The 21,000-nt window shown below is 51.2% G+C and overlaps 1 long non-coding RNA gene across 1 annotated transcript in view; it reads right to left on the bottom strand.

Annotated features, from left to right (window-relative positions):
* Positions 1-14,955: 14,955 nt before the first annotated feature.
* LOC129476464 (uncharacterized) overlaps positions 14,956-21,000 on the bottom strand; it is a 30,990-nt gene continuing 24,945 nt past the window's right edge. The window contains exons 3-5 of the long non-coding RNA XR_008654933.1: positions 20,766-20,883; positions 20,173-20,309; positions 14,956-16,628 (exon numbers count right to left, since the gene is read on the bottom strand). This is a non-coding gene — a long non-coding RNA (uncharacterized lncRNA). The remainder of the gene's footprint in view (positions 16,629-20,172; positions 20,310-20,765; positions 20,884-21,000) is intronic.

Genomic DNA, 21,000 nt, shown 5'->3' with positions numbered 1-21,000 from the left:
CGAATATATATACATCCTGGCTTGGACAGAAGGCAAGGACAATTAGGCAATTTTAGCAATGCTAAATGACGAGTTAATGGGTGCAGCACACCAACATGGCACATGTATACATATGTAACAAACCTTCACACTGTGCACATGTACCCTAAAACTTAAAAGTATAATAATAATAAAATTAAAAAAAAAGAAAACATGTTGAATAGGGCAATAATACTTAGGTAATCTTTAAAAAAAAAAAAAAAGAAATGATCCCTTTGCTTACACCTCAATTAAGAGAGTTCACTCCGATTTTAGGTAACTCCCAACATTTGAGCAAATTCTTAAGTTTCTTTGTTGTTGCTTGTATGATAACTTACTTAGACAGCTTGAGAAGGTGGCAGGTCTTGTGGTGTGTTCATATATAGATTGAAAGTGAATTCAGTTATGCTTTAAGTTTGTCTGAAAATTTCATGGCATTCAATTGCTCCTTCTACAAGTATTGATTGAGGAGTTCATGGGTGCGGTGCCTTATGCTGGATGCCAGGACCACCTTAATTTACCTTTTTAGGCCTTAGTTTCTCCCTTTGTAAAATGTAGGGATGGGTTAAATCAGGGTTTGTTAAACTTTATTTTTTGGTGGCATATTTTCTCTAGGCAAAATCTTATTTAGAACTCTAATAAAAATGACAGACTGAATAGAGCTGTTTTGGGATGGGGTGGCCTCCCCTTAAATACCCCACACCCATACCTAGCTGTCCCAGGGCCTCTCTGATTTTTTTCAGAGCAGAGCTAGAGGGGCTGAAGGCCAGCAGGGCCCTACCCTTGATGCTGCAGATCCATGTTTTTGGGCCTGTTCTCAGCTCTTTTTCGCTGCTACCTCCTGCTGGATTGGTCAAAAGTCTGGGTTGGAGCCTGCTTAGAGGTGACGCTACATCAGAGAGCTGAGCAGCTTCTGCTTCCTCCTCCCCCACCAAGCCTCCTCCTCTCTCCTACTCTCTCCATCAGTCCAGTATTTCTGGAGGCCTAAGCAGATTTCAGACAAACGAAGCTCTAGGCCCAGTCCACCTCATCTGTCTCCCCAAGCCAGAGGGAGCTTGGAGCCCTTTTGCCCTCTCCTACACAGAGGGAAACTCCACCAGAGAAGGCCAGGAGCTTCAGGAGGATGTAGGCTGAGTACTCCAGATTTCTGGGGCCGACTGTTTGTTCCCTCTCTCCTCATTGCCTGTGAAGGAGCACAAGGAATTTCACCCCAAAATATGGCTCCCTGGTATAAGGAGTATTTTGAAATAAAGGTCTTTAGACATCAACAGGCACTGGATGAGAAGTTTTCCCCAACTAAAGACCGGACAGACCCTCCAAGGAGAACAATTTTTTTCCTTCCCTGTTATCTTATTATCTATTGCAGAAAAGAAAACCAAAAATGTAACCACACCTGAACAGACCCTTTTACAGAATAATGTGTCTCTCAGGATCGTTTAAATTCCAAAGAGAACTGTTTACACGTTAATCTCTGTTCCCCGATTCAATCATTCTCATTGGTAATCATTTATTGCCCCTCAGCAGAATTCCTCTTCTCCCCCTTCCCATAACCTGTTTGCCACGATCCAAGTCCCCATTCTTTGTGTAACCTCAAGATGGTATCTAAGCTTCTGCCCCCCACTGCGGGCGTGGGTAATCACTCCATGATTCTCCCTGTGCACATGTTAATACATTTGTATGCCTTTTCTCTGATTAATCTGCCTTTTGTGAGTTGATTTTTCAGCGAAACCTCCAAGGGTGTAGGAGAAATTTTGCCCTGGTCCCTACACTTGCTTCGGCCAGAGCAGGTTCAAAAGGGGCTCCAGAAGGGAACTGGATATGGAGGGGACTTTAATTGGAGACAGAGGTCACCTGCCTCATTTTGCTCCCTATGAGGCTTGAAGAGAAATGCCCACAGCCTGTAGCATACGGCTGAACAGGCAGGGTTGGGGGTAGGAAGCAGGAAGAGGCTAGAAGCAGGGGGTAGGAACTAAAGAAAGAAAGCAGGCATGGGGGAGGGGTGGATCCTATTTTCCTGGTATTCAGAGGGGCTGGTCAGCAGCTGATGGGTCTCCACGCAGTGGTGTACAGATGGGGCCAGAGCCTATTCTCAAGGCCCAGGTGGCCAACTGACTTGGAGGACTGCCTGGCCCTCATACACACACACCCCTCTTCACCCCACAAAAAGGGAACTCCCGAGCTAGTGCCCATTTCCCCAGCCCACCGGGAGGAGGGGGTGGCTGTGGAATATTCTACCATTTTCCAGATGGAGAAAAGTGAGGCCCAGGGAGGGGAAAAGCCTGGCCGTTGGCAACAAAGTCTGGAGCAAGAGCCATTGCCAGCCCCCTGGACTGAGCCCCAGGGCAGGGGTGGCGAGGGCAGTCAGGGGGTGGGAGGGGTGGGGTGGGCTGTGAGGTTGAGCTGAGCCGGCTGGGACTCTAACCACCAGCTCTTTATTTAGCTTTGGGTCTGAAGCAGCTAAACGAATGTAAATGAAATTCCGCAAGTGAAAAGGGTTTCTCTGGTGAGACTCCTCCGTTACCAGCCCAGAAGCCAGGTATGCGAGGACCCACCCCAGGGAACATTGGCATAGAGCCCAGGCAGCCACTGGGTGGCGCTGTCTCTCCATCCAAGTGTTTAGGCGGGTTTCAGATGCCAGGGCAAAGAAGTCACCCCCATTCATGCCCCATCCTGCCAGGCCCTTAACAAAGGCGCCTGGGTTAGGGCAGGGAAAACCAGTTTTGACAAAACTCCATGTGTCCCCTGGCACGTGGGTGGGAAATGGAGGGTCCAGACTGGCAGGGCTCAAGAAACCCAGAGGAAGGGACAGGCAGTTGATTGGGGCCCCTGGGGGCGCCCTGTTTTCAACCACTCTTGGAGCTGAGAAGCTCCAGGTGTTTTGAGCCTAGAGATGAGGGAGAACCATTCTCCCCATTTCATCGGTGAACACACTGAGGCCCGGAGTTAAAGGACCCAAAGATAAGCTTTTGAGCAGCCTAGGAAGCACCCCTTCCCAAAACTTACGTTTCAAAGTGAGCCCCTTTTTGACTGGGCCACAGCGGCGACGCGGAGAAGGGGGCTTTAGAAATGCTAATACCATGTGTGAGTGACAGTGCGAGGACAATGGAGGAGGGCGCTGTGAATGGGGCCGCCGAGGTCTGGGAGCCGGGCTCCCCACGTGGGAGCCAGGTGGGGGAGGGGCGGGAGGGGAAAAGCCGGTCCCAGCCAAGAAGCTCCGAGCCTGGGCTAATTGGAAGGGGCTGCAGCTCCGGGGGCAGGATGGGGGTGGGGATTACCTGCGGGTCGGCCGCGGAGGGGCGGGGCTCCGAGGAGGTAGGGGGCCCTGCCGGCACGGGGAGGGGGCGCCGAAAAAGCCTTGGACCTGCTGACCTGGAGACCGGGAGAAAAAAAGGCAGGGAAGCTGAGGGGTCTGGATAAGCCCAGAATTAAGGAAGGCAACAGCAGGTGACTTGCAATAGTGTGGAGGGGGCCCCGAGAACCCATTCCCTCATTCGTTCATTCTGCATCAAAAGGTAGTTAAGAGGCTGCTCTCCAGTCACACTGCTGGAAGTCTTTTCGGGCTCCCTCGCTTATTCACCATGTGCTCTCTAGCATCAGTCACGTTGGAATAAGAGCACCTGCCTCACGAGACACTTGGGACGATTGAAAGAGACAGCGCAGGTAAAGTGCTTAAGAAAGTGCCTAACAAGCGCTCAGTAATGGTGAGGGTTTCTGTTTGTTTGTTTTTGTTTTTGTTTTTTTGAGACGGAGCCTTGGTCTGTCACCCAGGCTGGAGTGCAGTGGCGCGATCTCAGCTCACTGCAACCTCAGCCTCCCAGGTTCAGGCGATTCTCCTGCCACAGCCTCCCAAGTAACTGGGATTACAGGTGCCTGCCACCACGCCCGGTTGATTTTTGTATTTTTAGTAGAGACAGGGTTTCATCATGTTGGCCAACCTGGTCTCGAACCCCTGACCTCAAGCGATACACCTGCCTTAGCCCCCCAAAGTGCTGGGATTACAATTGTGAGCCACCGCACCCAGCCAGTGGTGAGCTCTTTTCTTTCTTTTTCTTTTTCTTTTTTCTTTTTCTTTCTTTCTTTCTTTCTTTTTTTTTTTTTTTTTTTTTTGAGATGGAGTCTCACTCTGTCGCCCAGGCTGGAGTGCAGTGGCGCGATCTCGGCTCACTGCAAGCTCCACCTCCCGGGTTAACGCCATTCTCCTGCCTCAGCCTCCCAAGTAGCTGGGACTACAGGTGCCCGCCACCTTGCCCGGCTAATTTTTTGTATTTTTAGTAGAGACGGGGTTTCACCGTGTTAGCCAGGATGGTCTCGATCTGCTGACCTTGTGATCCACCCGCCTCGGCCTCCCAAAGTGCTGGGATTACAGGCGTGAGTCACTGTGCCCGGCCGGTGGTGAGCTCTTATTATGAATTTGATAAATAGTGATTCATGCCAACTGTGAGCCCTGGGCTTGGCTTGCTCATCTGTGGTTCAGAGGTTGGTGCCCTACCCTGTGAGGCCAGCTATGCTGAGGGAAAGAAGAAGGGGCTCCACCTGGACACCAGGCTCTGGTCTGTGGAAGAACCAGAGGCCTGATGTGTGGGCCGCAGAGTCTGGGGGCCTGTGTGGGAGGGTCCCTGGGATGGCGCTGGCCCTTGGGGTCTAGGGAAGTAGGGCTCCCTTTTGGCCTCCTGGAAAGATGCAGCAGCCCCCGGAGTGCTTGTGTAGTGAGGGGTATCCCAGTCAGCTCCTGGGGGCCCACTGTCAAACTCAAGCACCTCTACTAGAGTCAGTCAGAAGGCGAGAGAAGAGGTCCCGCCCAAACTCTACAACAGTCACCTCCAACTCCAACTGTACCAGGCAACCCATTTAGGGAATGAGAGAAAAATTATCACAATATATGTTTTATTTATTTTTACCTAACCTTTTAACAGTTTTGACGTTCAGCATGTCATTTGTGATATACCTAATCAATTAGCAAAGTAATGCATGTATAATAATAGCAACACATGTACACTTACTGTGTCCCAGACACCACACGAATTAACTCACAAGATCCTCACAACACCTTATGGCCGCAAGTAGTATTACCAGCTCCACTTTCCATAGCATGTGGAAAGAGATGGAGTCACCTGCCCAAGCGAAAACTCAGCATGCAAACTCACACAGGCCAGGCCCAAAGTCTGTGTTCTTAATCACTATTATGTATAAACAAATTTCTGTGAATATGTTGAGTTGGTGTGCTCAAAATGCTTTAGTGATAAGAGTTCATGATTTTAAAAGTTTGGTGACTGTTGCCCTGTCACCAAACTCCAGGGCAGCAGCTCCAGAAGGATCCTTAAAGATGCTCATGGTGTGGACAGAAATACTAAAGCACGGCAAAGGAGGGGACTTTGTCCTAGATCACACAGCAAGTACATGACAACACCGGGCCACTAATCTGGATGTTCTGCCCCCCCATAATAAAAATTAACAAGTGCTCCATTGCTGCTACGTTCCCTGTCTCCCACCCTCCCCTCCCCCACACTTCCCCTCCCAGACATTTCCCCAGAATTCTCTTCCTGCTTCTCCTGTCTTCCTAACCCCCAAATGCAGGCAGAGCAGCTGCTTCTGGCTTGCAAGGATGGCTTTCCGGACTTTGGCCAGGATCCTCCCAGTAACCCCTTGGCCCAAGCCCGGGATGGCCACTGCCCTGTGGGAAAGGAGGCTGGGAAGTCAGGCCTTGAACAACTGGCATGAAGGTGGGCAATGGCCATGGACAGAGGCAGCTGAAGAAGCAGGGAGCTCTAAACCTACAGGATCTCCATCCTGGAGATCACGTTCAGAAGTGGAGAGAGAGATGCACAGAGAATAGACAGACATAGAGCAAAGAGATGCATAAATAGACCTATAGTTACTTAGATATAGAGGCATTTAGATATATAGATAGATATAGAGATACAGAGCTATGGAAATTTATAAATGCATAGATAGTTACATAGTCATAGAGATTACAACATAGATACATGCAAATTCTTCAGATTAGAAACATAGAAACATTCTTATGTAAAAGCCTTGTTAGAAAGGCTTGGCTATGTAAAGTAACACAGGATTTTCTCCTTTGGGCTGGAAAGATGTGTCACCCAGTACACAGGGAATCACAGAATCAGCTCCTCTCTTAGGCTCTGAAGCTGTCTAGTCTCATTTCCATGCAATCCTGGGCCCTCCCACTCCACCACCAGGCGGTCAGCCAGCCTCTCTTGCCTCTCTTACTCCATCCCTCTGTGAAGAGCCCTGATGGCTATCAAGTCCTTCCTTGGATTGAGCTGAGTACTACCTCTGTGTGGCTGCCACCTGTGGATCACAGCTCTGTACCCTGGGGCCACCAGACCCTAGTCTGCCCTCTCTACCCAGTGGCAGCTCTTTAGATGTATGAGGTCAGAGACCATCTCCCCCAGAGCCTTCTCTTGGCTTTTCCCACCTGGGCGCCTCTGGGGCCCCACTGAAAGCCTCTCTTTGCCCAAAGGCACAGCTGAGGAGAAGCCTGGTGGCCCAGGCCAGGCATGTTCCAAGGCCTTGACCAATGCAACTGGCACAGCTGCCCTTGGGGGCCACTCCTTCACTTTTGAAGCAACATATAGGGTTAGGGGTCAGCCAAGTTCTTCAGAAACCTCAATGCCGCTGGGCTGGAGACAAAGGAGAATGAAGTGCAGGGAACAGTTCTCTGTCTCCAACTTTGTCCCTGCCTCTGGTTTGATGTCTCTGGCCCTTTTTCTATTTATCTATCTCCCTTTCTCTGTCAGTGCTCTTGCGCTGCCCCCCACCCCACACTTTTCTTTTCTCCTTGTCTCTTTCCTCCTCTCTTTCCCTCCACCCCAAAGCCATGACTTGAATTTGCTCTTGGCCTTTTTGTTTGTCTTTAACTTCAAGAACTTGTATAGATATTCTGTTGAGGGGAGCTGACCAGAGGTCAACATCCCATGGGGCTGTAGCAATTGCAACAAACAAACACAGAGGAGGACACGGGGATAGAATAGTCCCATCCTCCTTTCACTGGCCCTATTACAGCATCCCTCATGGTTGTCCATCCAGCCTCTACTTCCAAACCTCTGGGGACGGGGGTATCGATAGGCCCTGACTCAGCCGTCCCCTTGCAGAACAGCTCAAACTGACAGGAGGTCTTTTCTGGAAGTGGACTAAAATCACTATTTCTGTGACTTCCACCCTCAGGTCTTAACTGTGGTCTTTGGGATCATCCAGGTCACCCCAGCTCCCTCTGCCCTTTGGCAGTCCTTCAGAGGTCTCCCCGAAGAATTAAGGTCCTTTTCTGCCTGCATTCTCTCAATGTGGGCTCTCAGGAGAGAATGAGAGGCCCTCCAACCCATCATAGTTGCACTGCATCCTGGGAGAGGGCATCCCCATCCCAAACCAAATTGGGGAGGGAGTTAGCAGGAGCATCAGAAATATTCCAGGGAAGGGCTACTGGTCAGAAATGATGTCCTACCAGGTCATGTCCCACCTCACCTCAGTCTGAGATAAGGTGGGGGAATGGAAACTGGCCCAGCCTGAGGACATAGGGAAAGTAGGCAGGCAGCTGGAAAGAAGGCCAGGGCAGGAGGCAGGCTGGCCCGTCCCTGCCTGAGACCCAAAGCCCTTGACAGGAGACCTCAGGTGCCCAGGGAACTGGGCAGCCAAGAGCTAGAGAGCAGAGAGGCCTGCTCTGGGGGCACATTCAGGACTGGATGCCCTGTAAGAAGAGAGGCACAGAGCATTGAGTCAGCCCCTTCAGCCCAGCGCCCAGGAGTAGCAAGAGTGCTTTTCAGCCACATACTTCCTAGCGAGCAGGCACGAAGCCTTGAGATCCTGCCAGCCTGGGCTCTTCAGCTTGCACCAAACTAGGAAGGGGCCCAGCCTAGCCTGGCCAGACCAGTTCTGCATCTACCGCTCAACTTCCATCAGAGCTGCACCCTTGCAACTCCCAGCAGATTCCACCCAGGCACTGGCCTCAGGTGCTTCCAAACTCCTTGGGGTGGCAGGGGTCTCTCTATGCTTCAAGCCCTCAAGGGGAGATTTCTGGTCTCCCTGGAATGATTCCCAGAAGCCAACCAGGATCCTTCATGCTGCAGCTGTTGCTCTGGCCCTACCCTCAGTGGATTTTGCTGTTTGTTTCACGTTTAGTGAGTGCCTTACTTCTCTGTGCCAGGCCCTGTGCTAAGCTTTTTGCATACATATCACAGATGAAAGAGTTAACACCATGTGCCCCACCATAAGTCCTGCCCCCTCTCTGGCATCCCTCTATACCTCTCAGGCAGCAGGAATCATATTCCCTAAGGCAGCACTTGGCAGAAAGGGGCCTGCTCTGCCCAGTTGACCACATGTCCCTTTGCTTTCCCTCCCCTCTTGGTTCCTCAAGCAAGTGTCAGGAAACAGGATCCAAGGAGAAAACAGGCACCTGTTCCTGAAGTTCCTGACAGGACCCCTCTTCCCTGCCCCAGCCTCTGGGCCTCCTGGTGCCCCTAGGGCCTGATGGGAAAGAAAGGCCTCAAAGGCATTGGGAACCTCCTCCTAGTTTCTATTTGGCCTGCCACACTTGGTCAACCCTGCCAAAGAGAAGATATGCAATAGAATATAGCAGTTAATAGCACAGACACCAGAAACAGATGGCCCAGGCTGGGCCGCATAATAGATTTGCAAGTCTCAGTTTTTCCCATCTATAAAATGGGCATCATAATTGTATCTACTTCATTGGGTTGTTTTGAGGGTTGAGTTAATATATGTAAAATATTCAGAATAGCATCTGAGGTGTAGTAAATAAACAAATAATTGTTAAATAAATTCAGCCCCTGTCCCCTAGGTTCTCCCCAACTCCTACCCTCCGAGTTGCCCCAGTTTTTGCTCTAGCTCATTAATCTCCCTGGACAAGTATAGGAATGCTGCCCATGCTTCTTACCCTGGGCCCCTCTATCACTGTCCCTTAGTCCCCTGAGGCTAGACCCTAGCGCAGGTGCTCAGCTACCCTCTGGAGATGCTGAAAGGCCTGCATGGGAATGAGTCTTCCTCTACCTGCAGCTCAGTGGGGGCTTCCCCTGGGAGGCCTCTTGCCTCTGTCTCCCCGGAGTGGGGCAGCTGCTCTGCCTCTTTAAGGCCCTAACTAGGTCATGGCCTAGCTGAACACCCCCTCACATTCCCCTCACACTAAACAATCTGATCTGATCGCCGGTGATGAGGTCAATTTCACATGGCTTTGTTCCTGCAGTGAGCTTGTCACGACCAATCATTTCCGAGCGAGGAGCCCATAATCCCGTGCTGGCTCTCTCACCCCCAGAGGCCATGGCCCCTTTCTTGCTCACCAATGTGAGGTCCCCAAAGGCCGGCTCAGCACGAGTTTCCTCATGGCCTCTGTGTGCCCTCCCGCTCTTCCTGGCTTGAGTAGGAGAGGATCTGGGTTGGGGTCAATGATGGGGCTGCCAAGAGGGGGCACAGTGGGTGCCAGGTAATCTGGGGAGAAGCCAGTCTCCAGGGATGGAGGTGGGTGGCTGAGGCAAGAGAACAGTAGTGGCCTCCATTCCCGGGCCCTTGATCCACGCAGCTTGGGGAATGAGTCCTTACTCTGGGGTGACCCAGGATGGAACCTCTGTCCTGGGGACAGGGAGCAAGGGTCAGGGGCTTGTAAGAGATGCTGAACATAGACACCCCCCCACCAATCCCCCTTGCGTGGCCCTTGCATAGAATGGTGGAAGCTAGTGGGGGGCACATGGGCTCACATGCCAGGTACCTGCGGGCTGCCGTGTGGTCACGACGAGAGGCAAAGGCACACTTCTGGGAGTGAAGACGAGGATTTCATTTCTGGTGCCACTGTTAAGTAGCTGTGTGCTCTTGGCCAAGTCCCTTTTTCCTGAGCCTGAGATTCTCCAGATGTACCGTAAGAGTGCTGCGCCGAGAGCAAGCCATTGCTTCCTTTTGGTTTGAAGTATTCTTGAGGCTTTGTGGCAGGAGAGTTGGGATGTGGAGAGGAAAGGCATGGGATGGATATTTTGCTCCCTCTCTGTTTCCCCAGAGGGGCTTGGGCCCCACAGAGTGAGTGTCAGTTATGTTTGTTTTTGGTGGGGATAAAAAACATCATGCCAGAGGAAATGAGCTTTTCTTCCTGCTTCTGCATCCTTCTTGCATGACAGGACTCATCCCATCTGCCTGAGCCCCGAGGAATGGACAGCAAGAACAAGGGAGAGCGTGTGCCTGACAGGGCCCTGCCTAGGGGTGCTGGCTTCTGAGTGGGGAGCTGGGTGGGGAAGGGAGCACCAGGGCAGCGGGCGCAGCTTGCTGGGCATCTAGGCCACAGGTGAGTCCTGCTGCTAAGAGGGAAGAGGGAAGGGAGTGTGCCAGACGCTAGACAGGGAGCTTTTGCTATCTCATCGCATCTCATTTAGCCCTCACATTGCCATAGTGACAATGGGCTGTCCCTGCATTTTACAGATGAAGACGTGAAGGCTGGTCTCAGGAGTGAGGGAGGAGAATCAGATGGGCTGAACAGGGCTCCAGGCCGGGTTTAGAACATAGCAGTGGCAAGAAACTCCTCTTCAGAGAGCTGATGTCGGGGAAAGCAGGACCTAGCCCAGGCCCCAGTCACGGTGTCATGGAAAGCATGTAAGCTTTGGAATCACACAGACCTGGCTCCTAGTCCTAGTCTGCCACTTTGCTGTGTGACTTTGGGCAAGCCACTTGCCTGTCTGAGCCTAAATTTCCTCCTCAGTTCAGTGGAGGTAAATGAGCTTGACTTCACAGGGCAGTTGGGAGGATTCAGTGAGACGACAGATGCACATATAATAGATGCCAAGTAAGCATTCTTTGTTCTCTCTTTATTCTTTTTTTTTGAGGCAGGGCCTCACTCTGTCACCCAGACTGGAGTGCAGTATTGCCATCTCGGCTCACTGTAACCTCTGCTGCTCAGGTGGTGCTCCCACCTAAGCCTCCCGAGTAGCTGGGACTACAAGCACACACCACCATGCCCACTAATTTTTGTATTTTTGGTAGAGACGGGATTTCGCCATGTTGTCTGGGCTGGTCTGAACTCCTGACCTTAAGTGATCCACCCACTTCAGTCTCCCAAGGTGCTGAGACTACAGGTGTGAGCCACCGTGCCCAGTGTAAGTATTCTTTCTTTACCTGTAAATAAATCACAGACCCAATCTTTTCCCCACACCTCCACTGCAGCCATCCTTGTCCAGGTCACTCTCACCTCTCGCCTGGATCAGCAACCTTTTCTCAGCTTCCCTGCTTCTAGGCTTGTCCCTTCCCAACTGTTAGTCACACAAAAGCTGAATGATTTGTGACAGTCCTAAGTCTGTCACATTACTTCCCTCCTCACAACCCTCCCAAGGCTTCTGATGTCACTCAGAGGAAAACGTGAAGTCCTTATCCGTGGCCTACAAGGCTCTCCAGAGTGGCCCCTGCTGATACCACTGGCCTCATCTGGGATCACTTTCCCCTTACTCACTCTGTTCCAATTACACTCATCTCTTCTGTGCCCTGAACCTACAAGCTGGTTCCTGCCTCAGGGCCTTTGCATTGCTGTTCCCTCTGTCTGGAACACACTTGCTCCACTTCTCATGGCCAGGTCCTTCATGTCATACAGACTTGAGCTCAGATGTCAATTCCTTACAGGATCTTTCCTTTCTAAAAGTTTCTTGGTTCCAAGTCCTCATCATTTGAGAATTCTTCCTGTTGTCTTACCTGCATCTATGCTGTAGTCATTTATCCTCACTCCCGTGACCTCTGTCCTCATAAGATGTCCCTTTAAGAACTCATTACTCAGCCGAGTGTGCTGGCTCACACCTGTAATTCCTGCACTTTGGGAGGCTGAGGTGGGTGGATCACCTGAGGTCAGGGGTTCAAGACCAGCCTGGCCAACATGGTGAAACCCTGTCTCTACCAAAAATACAACAAATTAGCTGGGCATGGTAGCAGGCGCCTGTAATCCCAGCTACTGGGGAGGTTGAGGCAGGAGAATCACTTGAACCTGGGAGGCGGAGGTTGCAGTGAGTGGAGATCACACCATTGCACTCCAGCCTGGGTGACAGAGCAAGACCCTGTCACAAAAAACAAACAACAACAAAAAAAGAACTCATTACTCAACTTTGAGGCCCTCAACACTTAGGAATGTACTTGGGCTCTACTGGATACATTGTGAGCTCCCTGGGGGGCCTGGTGGGGAAGGGAAATGGTGGTTTGTTTGGGTCCCGACTAGTGTTCACATGCTATCATTTACTTCTTGAGACAGCCACGTAAGGTAGGGATTCCTATCCCATTGTACAATGAAGAAACTGAGAGTCAGAACAGGTGACTTGGCCAAGATCACATCGCTGGTTGCATGGTAGTCTTCTGATTCCGGGGCCAGTTTTCTGTCCACCACATTAAAACAGATCCCTTGCCACTTACACAGCAGAAGTATTTCCACGGGTCCCACAATAACCTTCTCTGAGTGCTTGCTGAATACCTTTAAAGTCACATCTTAGCTTTAAGAGGCTCCACCCTCCCTCAACCCCTTGCTTCCATTTCTTCCACTGAAAGGAGCCGCCAGCTGTGCTGGCCCATGTCTGCTTGGCCTTGGGGGAAGAGATTCCACCTGCCTCACTGTCCCCGATACTGACCACCCTGATCCTACTGCCCCAAATGCCCCAGGGCATCTCCTCTGAGCTAGGTGCTCCAGGCTAGCCACAGGGGACCACAGAGAGCATAGACCCACAGCACACCCTGATACCAGGAGAGGGTGACACACTAAGCCCCTGGGAGTGCATATCTTGGAGATCATTGCCTTTGCAGAGTAGGTCAGTATTTGGACTGGGACCTGTATGATAAGTAGGCACCTATTACACGGAGATGGAGCAGAGGCTGAGGGACCAGCACAGGCAAAGGCCTGGAGGTGGGAAGAACAGAGTAAGCAACTGAGTGTGGCAGGAGCTCAGGGTGCGTGAAGAGAACAACCAGAGCTGAGGAAGGAGAGGACAATTAGGGTCAGGCCTCCTCTCAGCACCCCAGCCACCTTGGGCTGTTGCCAGCCAGCTATCCTGCCCAGTTCCCCATGGACAAAGTGGGCAGGCAGGCCTGCTGGGCCACTGTGTGCCAAGTCATGACAGCTAAACTTATGAGAGCCAGGACCCAGGGGCTGCTGGCTGTAAGGCTTTGGGGGATTTGGACCTGCACATTTTGACAGACAAAAGATCCTGCTGCGGTGGGAAGGGCCAGCACCTGAGGATCAGCTTGAGTCTTGGCACTTGGGCCAGGAAGAAGTGGAGGTGTGACCCTTGTCGAAAGTAGACAGCTCTCACCCTTAGCAAGAGACAACTCCCACTGTTAAGGCCCACCGCAGCCTGATAAATGAGAAAGCAACGTCTGCACTTGGGGAGACGAGAGTGACATAGGAGGAAGGTGAGACCAGTGAGGGTAGGCCACATGAACCAGGAGCCAAACTCCTTACTAACCGTCCTCTGTGCCCATGGTGGACCAGAGAGAGGAAAGGGACCCTAGGATTCAGAATGTCTTGAGCACCTACCATAGACCAGGCTGGGAGCTTTACATATACATTCTCACAGAATTCTTATGACAGCACTGTGGTCTCGGTGTTGTTCTCCCCATTGTACAGAAGGAAAAACAAGGTACAGAATGAGCAAGAGTCCTGCCTGAGGCCATTCAGCAAGTCAGTGGGGGCAGTAAGGCTTCAGTTCAGGCTTGGGGCTCCCTGCCTAGTGCTCTTCTTCCCACAGCCCCTGGCACGGGAGTCCTCAAATCTCCCAACATCCTTCAAGATGCCAGCTTGTCTAGCCCTGTATTTGTGCAGAGAGGGGCAGAAGTTTGGCCAGGAACATACAGCTGGCTGAGAAGAAGAGGCCCCGAGGTCCCCTACCCAGCCTGTGGCAGCTGGAGGGAGACGGTGAGTCGTGGAGCAGGGAGGGAGGGTGGGCTTGCTCACCTGAAACATTTCAATTACATTCTCATAAAGTATAAATGTATGACTATAAAGACAGACTTGCTCACACATGCTTTTGGCAGCCTCCGTGCAAAAAGATAGCACAGAGCTCAGAAGATCTAATTGCTTATGTAATCTCTGTTGAATTTGGTCTATCGGGAAATATCTCTTGGAAGTGTTTATCACATCCCATGTTATAAATAGCCAAGCTCGACTCTCCTCCATGCCTTCCTGAGGCTGCCTGGGAGCTGGGCTGGCAGACGTCAGGAGGGAGGAGACAGGCCCTCTGGGGAGGTAGGGGCACCTGCCCCGGCAGGGCAGCTCTTGGAGGCAAGCAGGGAGGGCACTGGCCTTCAGTGTGCACAGAATCAGAGCCAGCTACTGTTTTGCCCAATCCCTGCCTCATCCCGAGGAGGGGGGTCTTGGCATTTCCATGCCCTCCTGGCATCCCTTCATTTAAAAGCAGCAGCCCTCCTCTTGCCTATGAACATCTAGCTTAAAGAAGAAATGCGACAACAAGGAAAAGCTGGAAAATGAGAAAATACCCTTGGAAATTACACCAATATTATCATCCCCATTTTGCTGATGGGGAGACTGAGGCTCAGGGAGGCAGCAGGCACCAGTATGCAGTGGTGCTAGAACCAGGTCTGTCTGACCCCACATCTTGGCTTTTTGCAGCATGACCAAGGGCCACCCTGCTGGCGATGCAGGGTTCTGCTCATTTTCCCCTGGGAGGAACGTAAAGTGGCAACTTGGCAGGATGTGGCCTTTTCACATACACACCACCCCCCTTCACTTCTGCAATCTTAGTGATCTCTGGCCACACCGGGCCTGATCTGCTCAATTGTCACAGCCCAGGGAGCCCTGTCTCTTCCAGGAAGCCTTGCCTAAGATTTATGGCCATCAGTTGCCTGGCCCACCTTGGTCGTGGCCCAGGCCCCTCACCTGCCTGTGGACCTCCATCATCACCTATCTCAGTTTCCTGTGGCTTCTGTAACAATGAACACAAACTTAGTGGCTGAAGAAAACAAAAATGTATTCTCTCACGGATCTGGAGGCTAGACGTCTAAAGCCAGTATCACTGGGCCAAAATCAAGGTGTTGATGGGGCCATGCTCCTTCCAGAGGCTCTAGGGGAGAATCTGGTCCTTGTCTTTTCCAGCTTCTGTGGCTGCCGGCATTCCTTGGCTTGTAGCCACTTCACTCCAATCTCTGCCTCTATGGTCACGTGGTCTTTTCTTTTCTTTTTCTGTCTATGTCAAGTCTCCTCTGCCTCCCTCGTATGTGATTGCATTTAGAAACCCTTAACTTGATCACATCTGCCAAGATCATTTTTCCAAATCAGGTAACTTTTACAGGTTCCAGGGATTAGGACCTGATATCTTTGGGGGATATTATTCAGCCTACTCTGTTGTCTTAAGGGCCTCCCTGGTCTTCCTTTATGTGAGACTAGAAACTTCCAGAGGGCACAGGCAGTAGATGATGTCTCTGAATGTTCTCTGCATTATCCCCTATGTCACTTGGAGCCTCCAACAATCTTCAGGGAAGGTTGGCTGGCTGAGTGACTGGCATCTTGACCCCTCTCCCATCGGTCAACCATCAACTTCTAGATGTACTTGGTGTTTCCTTCAGGCTCCTGGGGCCACATGGCAGCATAGAGGAGGCTGATTTCTGACCTCCAGGCATCTGTCAAGGTCTCCGGATGAATTTGCAGACAAATGCCTCGTGGCACATGTGCGGACTTGGCTGTTCACTGATCAAATATGGAGGCTGGGTCCAACTGTGGGCAGGAGGAGCACATCTCATTGGCTTTCAGAGTCTGTTTTCAAAAACATTCCCATTTCTGACAGACTAGAAGGAGGGGCTGAAGCTTACAAAGTAAATATGACAGGGAGAAATGTTAGGTCTTGCTCTTGAATCCAGTCCTCAAATGTAGGCTGGCAAGGGGGAACCAGGTGAGAGGGCAAGGAGCAGAGCTGAGGAGGTGACTGTCATATGCATGGTCTGACCAAATACATCCGTGGAACCTTCAGCTGCATCTGTAGGCAGTATAGAAGTGAAGTTTCAAGAACAAGGAGGTGACAGACTGCCCTGGAATATGGTGTCAGTTCTGTGTGCCACATATTAAGGGTACCAGAGTCACACTGGAGCATGACCAGGGAGGCAAAAGCATGCCGTGGAGAAAGCGGGGGCCCTGGTCTCATGAGGAACAGTTGAAGGAAGTGGAGTTGTTTTGCTTGGAGAAGACTCAGGGGTTATGGCTATGGTGATGCTTCAGACCTCTAAGAGGCTGTTGGAGGGCAGAGGGAGAAGACAGAGCTTAGGTGGCGCCCAGAGGCAGCACTGTGACCAATGGATGGAAGCCACAAAGAGACAGAGTTCAGCCCAAAAGCTGGAGAAAGCAACTTTTGGGCCGGGCACTGTGGCTCATGCCTGTAATCCCAGCACTTTGAGAGGCTGAGGCAGGTGGATCACCTGAGGTCAGGAGTTTGAGACCAGCCTGACCAACATGGTGAAACCCCGTCTCTACTAAAAATACAAAAATTAGCCTGGTGTGGTGGCATGCCTCTGTAGTCCCAGCTACTCAGGAGGCTGAGACAGAAGAATTGCTTGAACCCAGGAGGCGGAGGTTGTAGTGAGCCGAGATTGTGCCACTGCGCTCCAGCCTGGGCAACAGAGTGAGACTCCATCTCAAAAAGATAAAAAAAAAAAAAAAAGGAAGCAACTTCTTAGAGTTAGGCCTGTCCTGAAATGATCTCTGTCCTGAGAGGGAATGAGCTCCCTGCTTCGGGAAGTGGGAAAGGAGAGGCTGGGCAAGCATTTGGCTGAAACATGGTAGACGGGACTTGAACATCTGAATGGGGATTTGACCAGAGCAGGCAGCTCTCTGGAAGCTTGGGATGGCCTTCTGCCCATAGAGCCTCTCACTTCTTCTTGATGCCTCCTCTGGGAGGCCTTTCCTTACTCTCCCTGCTGGTCCCCTCACCCCACCCTCCACAGACATAATTCTCCCTCCTCAGAAGACCGAAAGCACTGACCACATTGTATCCAAGAAAATTCTGTAGGCTTTGTCTCCTGCATGAGACTGAAGTCCTCTAGAACAGAGAGAGGACTTCTTCAGCTGTGGATCCACTCTTTACCTTTCCCCACACAGTGCCCGGTGTCTGGGCCACAGGAGCCACCAGAGAAGAAAGAGAAGAGTGCTAAGGCACAGTGGGAAGGGAGAGGGCTCACTCGCCAGCCAGGAGTCTTTAGAAACTGCACACTGACACAGATTCATATACAGTGGGAGTGCGTCCTAGTTGAAGGTGGGGTGAGTGAAGGTGACCTCTCAGAGTTCTTTCAGGCCTCAGAACGCTCTCATGAATGCCAACCCAGGTTCCTGGCCTTTCCTTTTCTTCTTTGCATCATTCTGAGAGAGTTCCCCCAGCCCAGTCTTCTGTTCCCAAGGGGCTTTTCCTCCCTACTGGCCCCTCTGGCTCACTCCAAGCTCCCTCCAGATGGGCCCCATCATCCTTGAAATCCCCGGCTGGACCCACCAGCTGGACCTTCTCAAGAGTGAGGCCCGAGGAAGGTCCAGAGCCCACCCAGCAGGCTAGAGGGAGAACAGCTGCCTTTGGGGTAAGAGGGGTGTGGGGTGAGGCTCCCCCATGAGCAATCTGTGTTGGAAATGGATAAGCTCAGTATAGGAATGGAGGTGGGGGTGGCTTTTTTGGTCACCAAAAAACATGCCAGGCCCAAGGTGATCATTCTCTTCTGCAGCTCTGTTGATTAGCTCCATGCCCACTTAAACATTTCATGCATGCGATGGTCCACATGCATGCCCTGAAGCCTGAGGGTCTGTTTTGGGGGTCTGACCTTTGGCAGGCCCTGCCCCTCCCTCACCCTGGCCCTCATTCAGGCATCCCTTCAAAAATGTTAGCAGTGCCTGTTTATGTAGCGAATGACACTGGACTAGACAGAACCCAGCATCACTATCTGTCCTTACGTGTAGATATTATTGGTTTGCTTACTTGTTCACTGACTGCCCCCTGGACTGGAAGCTTCCTGGAGGCAGCGTTCTCTGTTTCGCTCATCACTGTACTCCTAGTGCCCAACTCAGTGCCCCACACAAAATAAGCATTCAATCAATATTTGCTAAATCAGCAGATGAATAGTAAAAGCTACAAATAGCCATTCCGAAAATGTCACATCCCCCTATGGTTTTGCCTACAATTCCAGGGGAATCTCAGACCCCAGAAACCTGTCTCTCAGATACCCAACAGATCCATGGTCCCGTTAGGAGACCAAGGAAAGACCCAAGAGAGTAGCACATGTTTATCGTCTTATGCACTGTGTGAAAACAGGTTGTTATGGGCCTAGTCAGGAAAAGGAATGGGCATAATCAGGGAGCCAGAAGGTGTGAGGATGTCTCTAGGCTTGGCTGGGACACAGCAGCCCTGAACCACAGAGCTGCCAGAAGCAACAGGCTCTCTCCGCTGAGGCTGAGGGCTTACCTCATGGTAAGAAGCCAGTGAGAACACAGGGGCTTCTTGCTGGCTTGCTGTCCTGCCCCCAGTGCATAAAATGGGTCCTTGGGTTGAGACCTCAGCATCTTGGGCTTTGGGCCAGTGACATTCAGTGGCCCTGAGTCTGTAACCTTGGAGGATTCCTGAGCATACAGAGATGAGGAATAGCTCCTGGGTCATGGGCCATCCCTTGGCGAATCCAGGCCAGGGCCTTCCTCCACCCTCTGCATGTCCTTACACCCACCCCAACAGCTCTCAGTCCTCACCAGCTTCAACAGGGATCCAGGTCCTTGCCCTGCCTGTTTACCAGGCCTGTGGTGGGCAGGCAAGTGCTTTGGATATGTTACAGAGCTGTGCCCAGAGAGTGATTTTTGCTATCACTTCAGGTGCTGTGTTGCAGTCCTCTCTCTGTGGGGGGACAGACATCCTCTGGGGTCTGCCACACCACAGGGAGGCTGTTTGCAAGAATGGAAAAAAATAGGGGTTGGGAGTCAGCCTGGTCTGAGTTCAAACCCTGTCTCTTCCAAGCTGTGTAACTTTGGGAAAGTCACTTGATTTATCTGAGCCTCAGTTTTCTTATCTGTAAAATAGGGATGAAAATACATACCCTTCAGGGCTGATGCAAGGATTCAAGGAGATAACGCATATGGAGCACTTCCACAGGATCTGCCGCTTGCTGGGTTTTCAATAGACAGTAGCTGTCTTTGGTAGTTAATATTGGCAAGGGCTACTATAGAAAGTGTGGTCCCTGGACCAGCAGTGTCAGTACTACCTGGGAGCTCATTAGAAGTGCAGGGTCTCTAGCCCCACCCTAGATCTGCTGAATCAGAACCTGCATTTTAATGAGATCCCCAGGTGAGTCCTAGGCACGAGAAAATTGGAGAAGAGAAGGCTAGTTCACATCCTTTAGGCTGGCAATCATATATGAGGAATATCCACTTCTGGAAGCCTATCCAGGAAATAGCTTCATACATCCTTAAGTTAAAATGGTAGTAGTAGTGAGTGCAGTAGTAGGGTTGGGAGCAGTAGTAATAGTGGTAATAAATACTGAACATTTACTATGTACCAGACACTATTTGGGGTGCATCACAGCAACCCCATGAATCAGTACTGTAACTGCTGATATTTTACCAGCAGGAAAGCAAGGCACAGAAAAGTTAAGTCACTGTGAAAGTTGGGGTTAGTGACAGAACCACAGCACAAATCCAGAGCACCTGCCTCCAGAGCTCACTCACTGAGGGCAGGCACAGAAGAAACTGCATTTCACGGGCTGGGTGCAGTGGCTCACGCCTGGAATCCCAGCACTTTGGGAGGCTGAGGCAGGTAGATCGCTTGAGGCCAGGAGTTCAAGACCAGTCTGGGCAACGTGGTAAAACCCCGTCTACTAAAAATACAAAAAGTTGGCCGGGCGCGGTGGCTCAAGCCTGTAATCCCAGCACTTTGGGAGGCCGAGGCGGGTGGATCACGAGGTCAGGAGATCGAGACCATCCTGGCTAACATGGTGAAACCCCGTCTCTACTAAAAAAAAAAAATACAAAAAATTAGCCGGGCGTGTTGGCGGGCGCCTGTAGTCCCAGCCACTCGGGAGGCTGAGGCAGGAGAATGGCGTGAACCCGGGAGGCGGAGCTTGCAGTGAGCCGAGATCGCGCCACTGCACTCCAGCCTGGGGGACAGAGAAAGACTCCGTCTCAAAAAAAAAAAAAAAAAAAAAAATACAAAAAGTTACCTGGCTGTGGTGGTGTGTGCCTGTAGTCCCGATAATTGGGAGGCTGAGGTGGGAGGATCACTTGAGCTTGGGAGGTCAACGATGCAATGAGCCAAGATAGCACCATTCCACTCCACTCGGGGTAATAGAGCAAGACCCTGTCTCAAAAAAGGAAGGAAGGAAGGAAGGAAGGAAGGAAGGAAGGAAGGAAGGAAGGAAGGGGAGAAAGAGAGGGTAAGAGAAAAAAGAAGAAGAAAGAAGAAAGAAAGAAAAGAAAGAAAGAAAAGAAAGAAAGAAAGAAAAGAAAGAAAGAAAGAAAAGAAAGAAAGAAAGAAGGAAAGAAAGAAAGGGAGAGAAAAAAAGAAACTGTGTTTCAGGAGCAACATGGTCAATTCCATGCCACGGGCACCCACTGAATTGCTTCCCCATGTCTGCCTGGCCCAGGCCTGCGAGATACGGAGATAGAGGAGACACAGGCTCTGTTCAGTGCCAGAGACGAGCATGTGAGTAAATGATGAAAGGCGGCAACCTGCACCCACTGATGTGCCTACATGGGGAAACAAAATACTGTAGGGGCACAGAGGAGTGAAGCCATGTGTCTTGCTTGTGGGTACCTGGGAAAAGCAGCTTCCCAGCAGGCCGGATTGTTCCCAGTTACAGCTTCCTTTGTAAATCTCCAGGCTCTTAGGCATGATTAAAGTGCCTTCTGGATCAGACAGTGAGTCTAGGATTCTAGGGAGAAAAATTTTGACAAGGTGTAGGGAGGTAGTGGTGGTTAGGAGATGAGAATTTGAGCCCGGTTTTCAGTTTTAATTCTCTGTGTGGCCTTGGATGATCAGGCCCCAAATT

Source organism: Symphalangus syndactylus, chromosome X (genome assembly GCF_028878055.3).
Source record: "Symphalangus syndactylus isolate Jambi chromosome X, NHGRI_mSymSyn1-v2.1_pri, whole genome shotgun sequence".
Taxonomy (NCBI): domain Eukaryota; kingdom Metazoa; phylum Chordata; class Mammalia; order Primates; family Hylobatidae; genus Symphalangus; species Symphalangus syndactylus.
Note: the sequence above shows the minus strand (reverse complement) of the source record. Positions and strands in the feature narration are given on the sequence as shown.